The sequence below is a fragment of the Phodopus roborovskii genome, unplaced genomic scaffold (genome assembly GCF_943737965.1).
Source record: "Phodopus roborovskii unplaced genomic scaffold, PHOROB, whole genome shotgun sequence".
Classification (NCBI taxonomy): domain Eukaryota; kingdom Metazoa; phylum Chordata; class Mammalia; order Rodentia; family Cricetidae; genus Phodopus; species Phodopus roborovskii.
This window is the reverse complement of record NW_026126418.1, coordinates 11,641,993-11,650,636: the sequence shown is the minus strand read 5'-3', so window position 1 is coordinate 11,650,636 and position 8,644 is coordinate 11,641,993.

The following is an 8,644-nucleotide window of genomic DNA, read 5'->3' as shown; positions in this document are numbered from 1 at the left end:
TTAAATGCCCTTCCTCGATAATTAAATTGATGACTACCTTATATGCCATCCTAGAGCCTTCATCTAGTAGCTGATGGAAGCAGAAACAAACTGCTATGTATCAAACTCTTCACTCCTCCCTTCTGTGTGTAATTTGTACAGACTTTTCTTATCATATGAGTGGTAAGAAAACAGAGAAGTTCATGTCAAATGTCTAAATATTTTATAGGCTGGAATCTTCCCACCAAACCTTTTAAAGAAATGTGCTGATCCAGGACCTGCTAGGCACTTTCAAGGCATGAGTAGCAGCAGACAGAGATGCCTCCCCTACACACTTTTTGGTCTGTAGGGCCACAAGAATACAGGACCACTCCACACTTTCCAGAACTTAGTGGTGGAAGACACAATGGTTCCCTCCCACATACTATCCAGGACCTGCTCATCACAAAGGCATCAGGTAGTCATTGACCATCATACTAAGCCCGTGGTTTCTAAGCCCAGAGAACAGGAGAGAAGAAAGGCAACATCTTCATGTCTATGGTCCTGGTACACCTGATGTCTGTGCTGATGTCCAATGGCTCTTAATGCCACCAAAGACCACACAAATGTCCAGAGTCTAAGCCACAGACTATAACCATATTGGTGTTTGGAGGCTGTGCCACCACTGTGGCTATGCCCATTTGAGGACTGTCACGTTGCCACATTTTCATTCAGCCCAGGGCTGATACCGAGGGACTAGTCTGTGTCTGTGGCCCTAGGGCAGCCAGGGTCTGCGCAGATGTCCATGGCTCTTGTTACTACTGAAAATCATACACGTGACAGGGTTCTCACCAGCAACCTGAGGCTACTTAAGTGTCTGAGGGGCATACTTACCTTGGTAGGCTGTGCTACCACCTTAGGCCATTTAGACATCCTGGACCCACGTTGCTGACCAGGACCTGCAATAGCTAGGGTGTGGGGTGATATTCATGGCTCCTGTTACCATCTAGGGCTATCCAAGAGTCTGGTCAATTGCCTGGGACCATGTTGGGGTCAGAGGGCCAAGCTACCACCAGGACCATACTGATCTGGATGGCTTTTGCTGCCACCCTACACCTTGGTGGCAGCTACTGCTGAGGTCCATATCTGGGTCTGTGGTCCTTCTGCAACTAATGTCTGTGATAATGTCCATGTCCAGTGTTAGCAAAGGGATGCCTTAGGAACCGCATGTGTGGAAATCCTAGGGCAGTGCTGAGCCAGCCCTACACTTTGCTTGCCCTAGGTGGGTACTGTGGCAGCAGAGCTATCCTAAATTCTCTGGGAAAGCTGCTCTCCTCACTAGGGAAAATGGCCCCATAGCTCACCATGGGCATGCAAACCACTAGGGCATCACACTAGAGCTGAACCTGTTGTTGGGGATGCAGATGAGCCACCTCTGAAAACATGAGGGAAGTAGAGCTCACCTCATCTGCCTTATGGTGAAATGGATAATAGAAAGATGTCATTCCTACTCATACACTATCACCTGGGGCAGTAAAGAGAGCAGGCCCCAGAGTCATGAATGTGAGAGAACTATCTTTGCCCCTCATCAGCTGCAACACAAAGGAGACCCCAACCTCTATTGGTGTAATTTCTGCAGCAGTCAGAAGAGAAGGCCCTGCATCTAACCTGAGCAAAACAGTAGAACTGGCCCTGGGGTTATGAGTGTGAATAGGCTGAATCTAAGGACCTGAGAACAGGATAACTGGCTTCACCCCTTGCTTCAGGCTGCACTGGGCAAGATAGCTGAGACAGTGCTAGATTTTTCACCTGGGCAGCGATGAGAGAACCTTGTTGGGCTGATCAAGCTAGCTACTATCCAGGTCCAGAACCAGGGCTATGAGTTAGCCCATTTCAACATCCAGTACATCTATAAACTGATGGAGCATGTAAGGGTATGAACCTATAGATCCTAAACAACAGGATCTACACAAAAAAAGATAACACATTATCTAAGAGGAACACCAGAGACAGCCTATTATTGATAGTGTAGCAGAAGTCGGAAGCCTCGAACCAGATGAGTGACTCATAGCAATAGACATTTACATGTAAAGATTAATCGATAAAGGATAAACTGTGTGATTCATTGGGGCCATGAAACAGCTTCCTTGACAAGATTGTTCTCCTTTTTTGGTGGGGGCTTGTTTTTGTTTTATATTCTTTTGTTTTGTTTTGGGGGGGTTACATGAGCAGAGGGCAGAAGCAAATGGAGAGTGAGGTAAGTGGGATTAGGATGCACGATATGAAATCCAGAGAGAATTAATAAAATTGAGAAGAAACAAAACAGGAAAGTCCACTGGTTTACCTAGAAAAGTATGCCATTGACAGTGACCTGAGAGGCTGGTATGAATATAGGATCAACATATGGAGCCCTTCAGACTCTGTGCTACTAAAGAGTCCCTTTACCTTTCTACTCCCCTATGCATCCTACAACTCAGGTAAGTTATGTTCATATGTGCTAGCATATGTATAAGATCAAACTCTAGAAAGATAGTCATTCCTTGACTATTTGTTGAGCTTACGATTTTACATGCTTGTGATGTATTCTGTCCTTGACCATTTGAATTCTTTGAAAAGTCTCATGAAGAAACTCAAAGTAGGTGTAGGGATATTTTGACAGACAACTAAGAGACAACAAAGATTTTATCCATGTTCAGTAAGAAGAGACTGGGGCTCTAGAAAGACACAGACATTTTGGCTTGGGAAAGAGGACCACTTGCACCATGTCTTCCAGGGCATGGGATCCTTTTTTGGCAGTCTGTGATAAAACTGGTCATCGTTTTGTATGATAGACCTTGGAGAAAACCTTGCTTCTCTCCCTATAGTTCTACTTACTCTAGGATAAAAAGAATTTTTAGAGTTAAAGTTAATCACTAATGTGATATCAAGGATTTTCTTGGTAGAAATTTTGGTTTCTTCAAGATTTAAAAATAGTGCAGGGAATTCTTAAAGTTATTTTGTGTCAGAGTGGTAAGTCTGACATTGTTCTGAGTGAATAATCTTTCTCAAAATAGAAAACACATCACAAATTTACTGGAATTCCAGGTGATGAAGGGAAAGCCCACTCAGCTGGCAAACTCATTCGTCTTCAAGGATTCCATGATTAAAAACATACCATAATATAAACATCAAGTATCTAAGATCTAAGATGGCTGTATCTAAGACAGAACACACATACTTGAAGTATTTGGTATTATAGTCACTATTACTGACTGGAATCCTGGCTAGTAAAGTCCTCTTTGTCTTAATTTAAAATGCTAGCCTAATATCTCAAAAATGCTGTAATAACCTTATAGAATTTATATGTGATAAACCAAAATCCAGATCACTAAATTGACCATAAACTTAATAATTACCAGATAGGGAGAAGTCAATGAAATTTTTAAAAAAATATTTTTTTTAAGGAAAAGTACTGTTAACTAGAAATTTGAAGCAAACACGGAATAATAATTATGCTGAAGAATCAGGATGTTGCTAACGTATTTTTACTATTCTAGAAATCTTATTATTAAAGACCTAATTATAATTCAACTGGGATTTTCTAGTTATATGAAGCATATGTGACATGCAAAGGAATTAAGGCTTAATGTAATAGAATGCTTCTAAAATATGCTAGCTATGTGTTATGGGGGATCTGGAGGAAACTGGAAGGCATAATCCTTTACTACAAGGGATTTAACAGATGTGCTAATAAGGCAACATGCCCATGAGACCAGGGAAGAAAGATGAAGAGATAAATTTATTGTGCTAACACATTCTGTACAATTAGCACCACAGGCAGTCAACTAAGTGAGAAATCAGTGTTGAAAATAGTTGCCAAAAACGCTTTTTAAAAACCTGGAAGATAGTTCATCTTGATAGAAATCTATGTGTTTTATGTTTTAGCTTTAAAAATGAAAAATAGATGCCTGAAGGATCATATTTTTTGTTGTTGTTGTTTTTAAAGCACCACCAGTTTTACTTCCTCCCCTCTTCCCAGTTTCACCCTCTCCCCTCCCCTCCTCTTCCCATCCTCCATCTACTCCTCTTCCACAGTTTCTCTTTAGGTAAATGAGGGCATCCCGTGAATATCAACCATTCATGGTATATCAACTAGAAGAGGCACACCCTCTTCTAGTAAGGCTGCATAAGGCAGTCTGGTAGGAGGAATGGGTATCAAAAGCTGACAATAGAGTAAGAGTCACTCCCTGATCTCACTGTTAGGAGCCCCACATGAATACCAAGTTACACAAGTGTAACATATATACAGAGTGCCTAGGTCAGTACCATGTAGGCAGCCTTGTTGTTGGTTAAGTCTCTGTGAGCCCCTTTGAGCTTGGATCTGTTCTACTTTCTGACCCTCATGGGGAGATCCCTCTCAGGATATGGGTCCCCAGCTGTGCCAGTCATTTATTGGTGACTCCCACACTTTCTGTACAATCTTTACCCAAACACCTTTGGTAAGATGGGGGAAATTTAGGTCAAGGGCTTTGCAGCTAAGTTAATGTCTAAGTCCTTACCACTGGAAATCTTGTCTAATTATAGGAGAGGTCAGTTGATGCTCTGTATCCTCTTTAGCTAGCAGTTTAGTGAGAGTTATCCTCAACAATTTCTGGGACTTTCCATTGTATAGGTTTCTAGCTCATCAAAGAGATATCCCCCCCAGAATCCAGATGTATCTCCCAGTACTCCCTTCACCCTGGGAATGATCCCTCCTGTTACTATCCTCATTATCTGTTCCAGGCTCCTTTCACCATCCACTGGAAATGGCCACTCTATTTCTGATTCACGGTAAGATTCATTAACCCACTAATAACTTGAGCCCTCCTGTTGCTTAGCTTCTCTGGGTCTGTGGGATGTATCATGGTTTTTATTTACTTTACATCTAATATTCACTTATGAATGAGTACATAGGATGTTTGTCTTTCTGAATCTAAGTTACCTCAGGATGATCTTTTCTAATTACATGTATTTACTAGTATATTTCCTGGTGTGTTTGTTTTTTAACAGCTGAGTATTAATAATACTCTAATGTGCAAACTTACCACATTTTCTTTATCCATTCTTCCATGTAGGAACATCTAGATTGTTTCCAGTTTCTGGCTATTATGAGTAAAGCTGCTATGAACATAGCTGCATAAGTGTCCTCGTTGAGTGTGGATAGCAAGTGTATTGCTAGGTCTTGATGCAGATAGATTCCCAGTTTTCTGAGAAACCACTATGGTGTTTTCTAAAGTGTTTTGACAAGTTTACATTCCCACTGGCAGTGTTGTATTGTTCCCCTTGTTCCACATCCTTTCTAGAATAAGCTGTCATTTGTTTTTTATCATTGTCATTGTGACTAGTATAAGATGGAATCTCAGGTTCATTTGGCTTTGCATTCCCCTGATGGGTAAGGATGTAGAACATTTGTCTAAGTGTTTCTTTGCCATTTGGGATTAGCTACTGAGAATTTGGTTTGTATCTGTATACCATTTTTAATTGGATTATTTAGTTTTTTTGATGTCTAGTTTATTGAGTTCTTTATATGTTTTGGATATTAGCCCTCTGTCAGATGTGAAGTTGTTAAAAATAGTTTTTGAAATCTATGGGCTGCCTTTTTGTCCTATTGGTGATGTCCTTTTTCTGTCAGAAGATTTTCATTTTCATCAGGTTACATCCATTAATTGTCAATTTTAATGCCTGCATAATTTATATTCTATTTAGGAAGCATTTTCCCATGTCATTGCATTCAAGGTCATTCCCCACTTTCTCTTCTATCGAGCTCAGTATATCTGATTTTATTTTAAGGTCTTTTATTTACTTGGACTTGAGTTTTGTGGAGAGTGCTAGATAATGGATCTAGTTACATTCTTCTCCATGCCCACATCAAATTAGACCAGCACAATTTGTTAAAGATGCTTTTCTTTTTTGCATTACATAATTTTGGCTTCTTTGTCAAAATCAAGTGTCTGTAGTCATAAAGGTTTACTTTTGGGGTTTCAGTTCGATTCCATTGAGCAACCTGTTTACTTTCATGCCAATGCTATGCTTTTCTTGGGGGGCGGGTATTTCAAGACAGGGATTTTCTGTATTGCTTTGGAACCTGTCCTGGAAGTAGCTCTGTAGACCAAGGCCTCAAATCACAGAGATCCGCCTGCCTCTGTCTCCCAAGTGCTGGGATTAAAGCGTGTGCCACCAAAATAAGGTTGCATTTTATTTATTACTATTGTTCTGCAGTAGATTGAAATTATTGGAATGTCGTATCTCCAGAAGTTCTTTTATTATATAGGATTGTTAGCTATTGTGGCTATTTTCTTTTCCCATATGAGATTGAGTATTGTTCTTTCAAGGTCTGTAAAGATTTGCTATGTAACTTTGATGGGGATTGTATTGTAGTTATGGATTGCTTCAGATAACATGGCCATTTTTACTATGGTAATACATGATCATAGAAGATCTTTTCATCTTCTGATAATTTCTCTAATTTCTTTCTTCAGAGACTTGGAGTTCTTGTCATACAGGTCTTTCACCACACCAGGATATTTTACATTATTTTTGGCTATTTTGAAGGGTATTGTTTGCCTGTTCTTTTTTTTCCTCAGCCTCTTTATTCTTTGTATAAAATAGGGCAATTGATTTCTTTTTGCATTAGTGTTGTATCTGGTAGGTGTTTGTCAGATGTAGGAGTTCCCTGATAGAATTTTTAGGGTTGCATATGTATGTTATCATATGAGTGGACAGCCTTGCAAAATTCTGGACTTTAGTGGAATTCCTTTGAGATCTTTTCATTTAATTTGATGTTGTCTATATACTTGCTGCCAATTGCCTTTATTATGGTTAGGCATGTCCTTTGAATCACTGATCTCACTAAGAACTTTATCATGAAGGAGTGTTGAATTTTATCAAAGTCTTTTTCAGAATTTAATAAGATGACAGTGTGATTTTTCTTTCAGTTATTTATATGGTGGATTACATTTACAGATTTTCTTATTTTGAACCAGCCCTGCATCTCTTAGATGAAACCTACTTGATCTTATAGGAAAGTTTTTTTGATGGGTTCTTAGATTTGGCTTGAGAGTAGTATTGTATTGATTATTTCTGCATCAGTGATCATGAGAGAAATTAATATGTAATTCTCTTTGCTGAATCTTTCTGTGTTTAGCTCTCAGGGTGACCATGGGTTCATAGCATATGTTTAGCAATGGTCCTTGTGTTTCAATTTTGTGGAATAATTTAAGGAATATTGTGTAATTGGAATTATTGAAGGGGTATTATGTAATTGAACTTTCCTTTGGGCTGCCAGTTTACAAATAATGATCTGGAGACTTATTAATTATCAAAGTTAGGTTAGACCTTAGATTAGGCTTATCCCATTAACTATTATAACTTGAAGTAACCCATATTTTTATTAACATAAATTCTACCATGTGACATTTCCCCCTTGCATCTTTCACCCCCCTGTTTCCTCTCTGTATGGATGGTGAATCTACCCTTCTTCCTGGAGTCCTCTCTGTTCCTGAAAGTCCCTACTTGTACTGCCTCCCTTGTTATTGGCCATTCACATAATCAGATCTCCAGATCTTTATTAAACAAATCAAAGCAACATATCTTCTCACAGTTTACAAATGCCCCCCACAACAATATTGGTTCTTCTTTGAAAGTCTGTGGAATCTATTCTCTATTCTAAAACTAAAATTATCTGGTTTTTTTTTTTTGAATGATTCTGTCTCCTTGGGGTTACAGATATATTTAAATTGTTTATCTGATATCTGATCTTAACTTTGACAAGTGGTTTCTACAAAGAAAAAAATTTCTTTTATATTTTCCAATTTTTGGAGGACAGATTTTAGAACTGTGACCTAATTGTTCTTTGGATTTCCTTGGTGTCTGGAAAAAAAATTACGAAAATAAGAAATAATTTGGCCTGATGAAATCTGAAGTCTGCAAAAAAAGATTGAAATTGAATGCAAGCTGGTTGGAGGTCACACATACCTTTAATACCATCATTTTGGAGGCAGACTCTGGCAGATCTCATTGATTTCAGACAACATGATCTACAAAGTGAGTTTCAAGACAGTAAGGACTGTTACCACAGAGAAACTTTCTTGAAAAAACAAAACAAATGAAAGAAGATGGAATCCTACAACAATTTCACCAGGACTATGATGGCACCATTAAGCCAAGCAATAATAACTAAAGATCATTTTGGACTACAAAGTGATCAGAATGATTTTGAGGAAGCCAGAAGAGATGATCCAGCCTAACAGACTTCTCTACCCAGGACTTGAGACAAGACATATACTTTTGGATTATGCAGAGGCTAGACAACAAAAATGATACAGATTGACAGATAACCCAAAGAAAATTTTTTTCAGGATTCTTAAAGATGCCATCACTCCAGACAGCAGGAAGTAACTATAAAAACACATTGCCAAGAGCTGGGGTGGTTGATTTTTGTCACTTAGTGGGATATGGGTATTTGTTAAGGTTTAAAGAGATCAGTTACAAAATTATGTTGGTTATGATCAGGAATAAAATTGAACAAATAGGATTAGATTCAAGGGTTTTGTTTTGGAATAAAAAAAGGATACAGTTATAGTAGGATAAAAGGGTAGGTTATTGAATCTACTCTTGAAAATAAAAAAGTTAACATAAAAAGGTAGATTATTGAATCTACTTCTAAAAT